This window comes from Drosophila suzukii (genome assembly GCF_043229965.1).
Source record: "Drosophila suzukii chromosome 2 unlocalized genomic scaffold, CBGP_Dsuzu_IsoJpt1.0 scf_2c, whole genome shotgun sequence".
NCBI lineage: Eukaryota > Metazoa > Arthropoda > Insecta > Diptera > Drosophilidae > Drosophila > Drosophila suzukii.
Window position 1 is genome coordinate 21017098 of NW_027255896.1, and position 10360 is coordinate 21027457.

A 10360-nucleotide genomic window follows, 5' to 3' on the forward strand; every position below is an offset into this window, starting at 1 on the left:
GTATATTTCTACTTCGCAATTACAGCAACGGAGACAACACCGCAGTAAGCCTGGAGCTGCAGAGGGTTCTATCGGCCTATTTGGCCTTTGAGAAGGAAAACCCCCCAGATGCGCTGGTCAGAGGACTAGCAGAGGAATGCGAAAAGCTCAAGAACGGATTGGTAATAGGCTGTGACGCCAACGCCCATCACACCCAGTGGGGTTGCCCAAACAACAACGACAGAGGTGAGTCTCTTTTTGATTTTATTCTAAATTCGAACCTATTCTTGTGCAATAGGGGCAATGTCCCTACTTTCATAACTAAAGCTTGCCAAACGATCATAGATCTAACTTTGGTATCAGATTCACTCGTAGGCGCAGTCAAAAACTGGGCAGTCTCTGACGAGCACTCCTTTTCGGACCATAGATTCATAGAAACCGTATTGTCCCTTGATTCGCCCTTGCCGGTCAGCTTCGCCAACCCCAGACGAGCGGACTGGCACAGGTACAAAGAAGTTCTGACCAATATCCTCCCCATGGAACCGTCAGTAAGCATCACAAACCCACATGAGCTGGACGAAACAGTATACAAATTCACAGAGGCATGCAACACTGCCTTCAAAGTGGCATGCCCCACAGAGAAACCAAGAGGAAGGAAAAAACCCCCCTGGTGGACCCAACAACTATCTATCCTCAGAACCAACTGCAGATGCCTGTTTAACAGAGCAAAGGCGGGAAATGATGACACCAATTGGCTGAACTACAAGTTTGAACTAGCCTCCTACAAAAAGGCCATTAGAAGAGCAAAACGAACGGCATGGCAGACCTTCTGCTCTGACATAGAAAAAACAACTGATGCCGCAAGGCTCAGGAAAATACTCTCTAAGACAGCCGCGCCTTTGGGCTACCTTCAAAAAGCAGATGGATCATGGTCAGACTCCAGTAAAGAGTCCTTGGACCTGCTCCTAGACGCTCACTTCCCGGGGAGCCAACAAGCAGGTCATCCACCTGAAAGAGGAGCAGGAGAGGGAATCGAAATAGATCCACTCCTATCAGACCGCAACATGAAATGGTCCATTCATAGTTTCAAACCATACAAATCGCCGGGACCGGACGGAATAACACCGGCTCACATCCAGCAAGCAGGACAAATAGCCATAAACTGGTTGAAAAAAATCTTCCAATCCATCCTGGCGGTAGGAGAACTACCAACAGCATGGCAAGAAACAAAGGTGGTTTTCATTCCTAATGCAGGGAAGGCCACTCACACCACAGCAAAGGATTTTAGGCCAATAAGCCTAACATCATTCCTGCTTAGGAGCTTTGAAAGAATGATAAGCCTACACATAAGGGCCACCGTAGACCCGACACAAATATCAGAAGCACAACACGCTTACACCAAAGGTAAGTCAACCGAATCGGCGCTACACTTGGTGGTAAACAGCTTCGAGAAATCACTCAACATCAAGGAATACACACTGATCGCCTTCCTGGATATAGAGGGAGCCTTCAATAACGTGCTTCCCACCGCTATAACAGAATCTCTCACAGAACTAGGGGTTGAGCCGCCAATGGTGAGGCTAATTCATAAATTGCTGATAAGCAGAATGGTCACAGCCACACTAAGGACCTCAACCCAGACTAGACTAGTGAACAGAGGCACCCCGCAAGGAGGTGTACTATCACCCCTCTTGTAGAATATCGCAGTAAATAAACTACTGCGGATTCTGGAGGGAGGAGGTTGTAAGGTCGTGGCATACGCAGACGACATCGCCATCATCTTTATTGGAAAATATCCACAAACACTTTGCGATCTTATGACCGCTAAACTTAAAATACTATCGGAATGGACGATAGCGAACGGACTCGGGGTAAATCCCTCGAAAACAGAACTTGTTCTATTTACGAATAGGTACAAAATTCCACAACTTAACCCACCCATTTTAAACAACTGTAATCTCTCCTTTAGCGATCACGCCAGGTACTTGGGGTTAGTACTAGATAAACGCCTCAAATGGGGCTTAAACAACGAAGAGAGAACCAAAAAAGCGACCATTGCACTTTACTCCTGTAAAAAAGCAATCGGGCTAAGATGAGGCATGTCCCCAAGAATAGTTAACTGGATATACACAGCGGTAGTCAAGCCAATCCTACTGTACGGAGTGGCTCTGTGGTGGACCGCCTTACACAAACAATGCATACTGACTCCTTTAAACAAAGTACAGCGAATGGCGGCTTTGTGTATTAGTGGAGCCCTTCGAACCACCCCGAATGAAGCGCTGAATGCGATCTTCAACCTCCCTAGCCTGGACTTAGCAGGCATGGAAAGGGCCAAATCGGCAGCTATTCGACTAAGGGACACAGGGCAATGGAAAGCCCAATTATATGGCCATGCTAAAATTCTCCAGCATGATAAATCGATTCCGAAAATCACGGATCTATGCAAATCTATTGAATATAGTCACACACCCTTTGAGGGCGCAATCTGTTTCTATACAGATGGCTCCAAATTGGAAGGACACGTCGGCGGAGGTGTATACTCCGAACAATTAGATATCAGGAAGTCATTCAGGCTCCCGGACCACTGTAGCGTCTTTCAGGCGGAGGTCCACGCTATAAAAGAAGCACTAACCTGTTTAAGGAACCTAAGCCTCCAGAGAGGACACCTAAACATATATAGTGACAGCCAAGCGGCTATTAAGTCGATCTACTCGACAAACACCAACTCTCGTACAATAGCAGACTGTCGCAGAGCTCTCCACGAGATGGCAAATCAGTTTACTATCAGCCTAATATGGGTTCCGGGTCACCGGGACATCGTAGGCAACTGCATAGCGGACGAATTAGCCAGGCAGGGCACCACCAAGCCTCTCCTACCAGCAGAGGAAAATGTCGGTATGCCCATGGCTACTTGCAAGCTAAACATAATAAACCACTTCAACACACTAGCCAACACCCATTGGCAAAACGCACCACAGTGTCGCATCTCTCACCAGACATGGCCTGTGATAAACAACAAAAAAACCTCGGAGTTACTTAAGCTCAGCCGCACAGAGTGTGGCATGCTGATCCGAGCTCTAACAGGCCACTGGCTTGTTAGCGCGCATGCCGGCAGGTTAAAAGCCCCGCAAAATGATTTCTGCAGAAGCTGTAGGGATGAGGAAGAAGTGGAAACGGTAGAACACCTCTGCTTTTGCCCAGCCCTATGAAGACTCAGACTGAAACACTTAGGAAGCCCCTTCATCGACGATCTTACCGAAATGTCGGAGATTAATCTCAAAAGCATAAGTGCCTTTATTAAATCTTCCGGGTGGAAGACATGCTGATCAGCTTAACACAAGCTGAAACTACTAGAAACGGGACCCTAGAGAAGGAAGAAACGAGATCATGCGGTATCACAACGGACCCATTGAGGTCTGAGTGTGTCGGACTATAGTCCGACAGCCGCCCTAACCTAACCTAACCTAACTATAGTTATGGGGTGTAAGGCTAGCTATTAGCTTATTATACCTACATAAGATGAAGGAATATGAAAAAAGGAAATGTTTTATTTTTACAGTATACTAGTTAAAGTGGATGATATTATTATATGTTCTTAATATCAAAACAGCTTCTAAACAACTTTTAGAAAGCTTGTGAACAACTAATTTCTTAATTAGTTTTACAATCACAGAATACATCTTTCCCCAACATAATTGGACATGTTCCTCTAAGATTTATATATCAATCTTCAGATATTTTGGTTGTGCGATCTTCCTCACGTACACAGCAAACACATTGAAAATCAGAGTGTAAGTTTTTACTTTACACCAAAAGTCGTCGTGATCAAAAATTTTTGACCATTCCTAACAAACATTAACATCAAGTAAATAGATACTAAACAGCTAGTAACCAGCTAATAACATCTAGTACACAACTTCTATACATTTACTAAACGCATAGAAACCAGGTACTAAACAGCTAGTAACCAGCTAATAACATCTAGTAAACAACTTGTATAGATCCACTAAACATATAGTAACCAGCTTATAACAACTAGTAAGCAACTAGTTGACATCTACTTAACAGATAGTAACCATCTAATAATAGATCATAACAGTTAACAACAGCTAGTAATCAAAGCCCAAGCAGCTCAACCGCCCTCATGAATCACGAAAACCAGATTAGTATTGTAATTAAAGAGTCTATTAAACTTATTCAAAATCTTAGAAAATGAGGCCTAACTCTTACAAATAGTGTACAAATAGAATAGAATTAGAAAACAAGAACTAGAAAAATAGTTGGCAACAAAAAACAGATTTTACCAGGTCCCAACACCTCTATCATAAACTGAAATCATAAATTATATTAAAAGACGCTCCTATGTTAGGTATTGATGCCTTCGAAATATGTTATAATGTTAATATGGGATAGAACAAATGATTGCTTTGTAAATAATCCAACATATGAGAAACATTAAATTGTTAGAACTATTATACATCTATTTATGGGAACCAAGCGAAAATCTGCGTTTGAAACGAAGATTAATAACCGATATATTTCTTAGAGAGGGTGGAGTCAGAAAATTAATTATATACAAATATATATAATATATAAATAATTATGAATTTAATGAAGCATGTTTACAATAATAAAGTAAATACAAAAATATTAAAGGATCCTACAAAATTTGTTTCTGACTGTAATTAAAACTACAGGTACAAAAGAAGTGAAAGTATTTTATTCAATGAGGTACGTCGGCTACTTGCGATGTTGCACGGTCTACTTCTTCCCTTATCAATAGTGTTGAGATGTATGATCTTATCAGTTGTCTTGCGCCTTCGGTCATGGGCATGTGACTTTGATGACGGTCAGGTAATGATAGTACACGGCAAGTCTGTTTGGCTAACAAATCTGAGAAACATAAGCTTGTGTGCTTTGATAATTCTTAATAAGAGACTACAACAATTACCAGTTAGTTACCATCTAAAACCAAGTACAAGTTACAGAATGCTGAATGTTAATTTTAGTAAGAATCAGTATACTCTCCTATATGAAATGTATACAAGATTTCAATCAAGTTATTACAATCGTGAATCACAACCATTTTTGACTTTTGAATTTCAATTGAAGGCCCCTATTATTTTGGTTGATCTTTCATATCAAAACGAATCAGTGAAAACTGCTCCTATTGATGTGAGAATTTCAATAGAACTGAAGACACCAAGTTATGAAAATACGCAAGCTTACTGTCTCTTATTGAATATGACCCATTAAACGGACTAGCACAACGAGTTGTTTAACGTTAGAAAAATGTAGAAAAATACTGTTTCGATTGATGTTCAAGGTTTCTTTGAAAAAGATCCAAACTTGAATAATAGTTTTTAAATAGAGCCACCATATGATTTTACTTTGCTAAATACAAAATCTCGAAAGACTGCAATTTGGTTAGCCAATACACATCACAAAATATTTTGGAACGATGGATAAAACAGTTTTCCACAAACTCGAAAGTATCTAAGGACAATTACAAGCGGAAAACAAATTATTTGTAAAGGTGTGGAAAAGAAACGATTTCTACAGACGTTTTTTGGAAGTCTTCAGCTCATTAGTATCGAGGAAAAGGGCTGTCCGTCATTAAACAGATTTAAAGGAAACCGGTTTCCCTATTGTTACAAACACCTTAAGGGCGGGGCTTGTACTCTTAACAATGCATACATCATTTTGACATTTTTTAAAAGTAGCTCCAAAACAATAAAATAATTTTTATTCATCATTTTAAAGTTCAGACTAGATTTGTAAAAACCTACAAGAAAACAAAATTAATAAAATGAAATTTTATGAGGCAATTGACCGATTTATTGAACAATTTAAAGGACAGATAATTGGTCAGCATTTTCAATACCATCTAAACACAAAAACTATGTTCATGAATCGAGGTGGACATGATCGCAAAACTACGATTTATGGTGAACATTTTACATTTTGTAATCCTGAATTGACGTCGGAAACGGGCACCTGCCTCTTCTATGCAAATCGCCCGAACGAAGCCAGAAAATTAATTTCAATATATTATAATACATGTTCGCAATACCAAAATAAATGAATAAATGTATTATTTTGCTACAAAATAAACTTCTGGACTTTTATTTCGAGTTAAAATTACAGGTACGAAAAATTGAAAATATTTCCTTGAGTGAGATATGTCGGACACTAGCGAGTTGTTGCGCGGTCGTGACTTCAACCCATAATAGGGAGCTAGCAGTCAGCCGTGTGGTCGTTGGCGTGAGGCCCATGATCTTGTCAATGGGCGTGCGCCCTCAGACTTGTGCATGTGTCCCTTTTATTGCGCTAAAAGATGAAGATGAAAACCTATATAAAATTTATATACACTTTTAAAAGTGTTAGACGAGATTGTTGACTTAGATAGACAACATGCATTCAATTAAAATAAATAACTTTCTGAATATATTTGATGACCTTTTGTTCAATACAAAACTCTTTGAATGTGATGGAGGTAGTATGAAATCAACTATTCATGGAAATCATATGGAAACCTGCGTGTGGAGCAATTATGCAGCCACTGAGGGAGTTGACACTTGTGTATGCCATCGAATTTCGGATTACAAAAAGGAAGCACTCAACATTATGATTATAGATATAATCTTGAAAAAAGAATGAAAAATATCGCAATACCAAAATTATTATTCCACAAAATAAACAACTGACTTTTTATTTCGAGTTAAAATTGGGACTGAGATATGTCGGCTACTTGCGAGTTGTTGCGCGGTCGTGATTTTAACCCCTATTAGCTAGCTGTCAGCCGTGAGGTCGTTGGCGTGAGGGCAATGAGCGTGCGTCTTCAGGCTTGTGCATGTGTCCCTTTTATTGTGCTTGCCAATGAGCGTGCGCCTTGAATATGTCCCTCTTATTGTGGTCAGGTAATACAAAGGTGCTCATGTTCGGGTAGCTCTTTCTTGAATCTCCTTTATGACATGCTTATGACCCATTTGTGGAAAGGAGAGAATCTTAGACAATTTACCACACAGAAAAAAAAATTGATATGCTGTGATGGTCGATTTGCTGAAATCCAGTATCAATTCGGCCTTGATACGGCACATATCAATTTGATATGTTCGAAATGGTAAAAACGATATTTCGGTAATATCATTTTTACATTAAGCGGTATCAATTTTTTGAACTATTTTTGTTGTAAATTTGATATTGTTGTAGATTTGATATTAATTAAATTAAAAAATATTATACCAAATTTTTTTATTATTTATTTTATTTTGTTCTGAAATACGTTTTCTTACCTACTTACAGTTTGTACAAAACAGTATTTACTGTATTTCTTATTGACATATTATTTTAGATATTTACATTGGGTCATTTTTTTTACTAATGTATTCTTATTTAATAAAATTTCTTAATTGTGATTAACTTATAATTATAGTTTTTATACAATAGTATAAGATTCCAGTTCGGCATCCACCACATAAGCTTGAAAGTGCTCGCTAAAATATTAAACCTTAATTAATTGTTAAATAACAGAAAATTTGTGAAAGACTTTCAAGAATAAGCAACATTTTATGAAAAGAAATGAAAATCGCATGCATCTGTCTATACATACATATGTACATATGAACATGAGAAGCGACTTTGCAGGGCGGCGTAGAAAAAATATTTAACAGGCATGTACATACATACATCTAAACATAAATTTAAGCGCATTTTAAAACATGTTTTTGTTTAAATGCAATCATGTTTATTGTTAGAAACGTTGAAACAGCATCTACACATACACACGCTTACGCATACGTATGTATGTACATACATAGTTGCACGTGCTTTTGTTGCAGTAGAGCACCCTTTAGTTCCAAAAAAAAGTTTCACTTGTGAATCACCTTGTGAATCCCGTGGGACATGTCCTCTTGCACAAGTGAAGAACAAGTGACGCTCCATATAGAAAATTGTATGGGATGTCCGCATTTTCACAAGTGAAAATTCAAATGAAAATTTTTCGAAGTCCCACGGGATTTCACTTGTTCCTTATACTCATTTTTCGTATGGCCTGTCACGTGCCGGTGACATGTCCCAAGTGAAATCACTTGTGAAAATAAAATTTTTTCCATGAGTTTTCACTTATGAAATCACTTGCAAGTGACACGTCCCAAGTGAAATCACTTGTGAAAATCATCATTTTTCCTATGAGTTTTTACTTATAGAATTTAAAATACATAAATTTGTATATACTTTTAAAAATATTTTAATTAAATAATGTTATTTAGGTGTTCTGTTAAAGGACAATTATTGTTAGTAAGCCTAATTTTATGTTACGTTAATTTGCTTTTTACATTGGCCATCGCCTTCCTTAAACCTTTGTCCGGGTCCTCCGAATCCTTGGCCAACGCTCCTGATAAAAATTATGGTCATATGCTTAAAAAATGCGTTTTATTTGTTTATTTGCATATTTACCTTTTAGAGCTGTGTTTCACCCTTTGCAGGATTTTTATTGGCGCAAAACATTTCATCATCCACTTTCGGCTAACGGAACCCATTGAATACCTCAATACTTTAAACTAAGATCAATGCACAACATCTTCAACTTAATGTAACACTTACCTGACTTTATTATTTTCACTTTAAAAAACGAAAGAAATAAATCTGCTGCGCACAATTTAAATGGCTTGCTTCCCTTTCAATAACTCAAACAGAATGAACCAAGTATTCCTCTCACCCCTTTACATGATTTCTTTTAATTTCTCTTCGCTGTATGCGGTTGCCACTGCACCTATACCCTTTCAAAAGCAAAAAATATCCGACAACATAATTTTAACTTTTTTAAGTAAAAAATACAAAATGAATTCTTTAAAAATGGTACTATTAAAATGTTTTAAATATTTAAATAAATTTTAACGAACTTAATTTCTATAACTTAACTAAAAAATTATATTGTAATATTAATGTATAATACGTAAGCATAACATTAAAAGTAAATTCAATTAACTTAATTTTACTATAATCAAATAATTTACTATTATAAAACAATATTAGTTGTTTTTTTTCGATGTACAATAATGCTCCTAAAATATTAGGGCACTCACATGTCGCTGCACCACGAAAATTTTTCCGCCGAAACATTAGTCGCGAGCCGAACATAACGGAGAGACTCAAAAGAAATAACGGACCTGCCGAAATTTGTCTCTGAGAGCGCCGAGTGCAGGCAAATTATAAGACAAAGAAAGAGAGGGAAGCTCCGAATATCTGCCTCTCTTTGTTGCACGATCGTTTTCATAGGCAGTCTTCTACGCTGCGCCGACTTCTCTGCTGACGTCGACAGCGGCACAGCGTTTAAGGCACAAAAAAAAAAACAAAAAAGCTTTTTGCCTTGAGCCATGTCACCGCGTCCCTACTGCAGAACTGAAGGGCAGTTATATAAAAAAAGGCACTAAGAAAATCGCACACGATTTTAGTTTTTTCCGCTTATTATGTTACTATGTTATTATAGCACTTCACACATATACACATTATGTATGAAGCTTACTCACCTTTTCCTTGTTCTGCGCACTTAGGGAAACACTGAAAATTTACGTCTGACCGGCTTCACGATAAAACTCAAGTGTCGAAAAATCCACTAAAACGTATGTAAGGGCAAGCGAGACAACATGATCGAAGTAGGCCATCGATTGATTGGATTGATGTCGCCATATTGCTATATCCTCTCTTTTTCGATGTCAAAGCATTTCGGAAAAGAGAGAAATCGACAACTTGACATTTTTTGGTATCAATTTGACATTATTTAATGGTAAAAGTGATATGCGTCTAAAAATCACAAATTTACCATGCGCATATCAAATTGATCCTGGCTCGTTTTTTTTCTGTGCAGTTAAACCTTCTGGGGCGGAAACAAAAATGTGTGCTGGAAAATATTCCACATCTGAGAATCATTAACTTGTGAGATTTATTTTATTGGGGTTCTTTTGATTTCTAAATTAGTTTTACAATCATAGAAAACATTATTCCCCAACATGATCGGACATGTTCCTCTAAGATAACCATCTTTGAATACTTTGGGTGTGCTTTCTCACGTGCACAGCAACACCTGTGGTAATGAGGCAAAAGGGTACGTGATCACACGTTTCCCCAACGTGATCGGATATGTTCCTCTGAGATAACAACATTTGGATACTATGGTTGTGCGACCTTTCTCACGTGCACCTTTCTCACGGGACAATGAGGGGAATGATACATGATCAATACTGTTACATGGGGATGTGGGGTCGATGGGGGCAATCTCCTCTAAGATAACAACCTTTGTATACTATGGATGTACATCCTTTCTCACATGCACCTTTCTCACGTGACTATTAATTGCACATAATGAGGAGAAGGAATAATA

General features: G+C 38.1%; 1 long non-coding RNA gene across 1 annotated transcript; it reads right to left on the reverse strand.

Moving 5' to 3' along the window:
* Positions 1–8213: 8213 nt before the first annotated feature.
* On the reverse strand, positions 8214–8686 carry LOC139354047 (uncharacterized). The gene is made up of 3 exons (XR_011605149.1): positions 8584–8686; positions 8437–8526; positions 8214–8374 (listed from the first exon to the last, which is right to left on the reverse strand). It is a non-coding gene; the product is annotated as an uncharacterized lncRNA (long non-coding RNA).
* Between the last annotated feature and the right edge of the window lie 1674 nt (positions 8687–10360).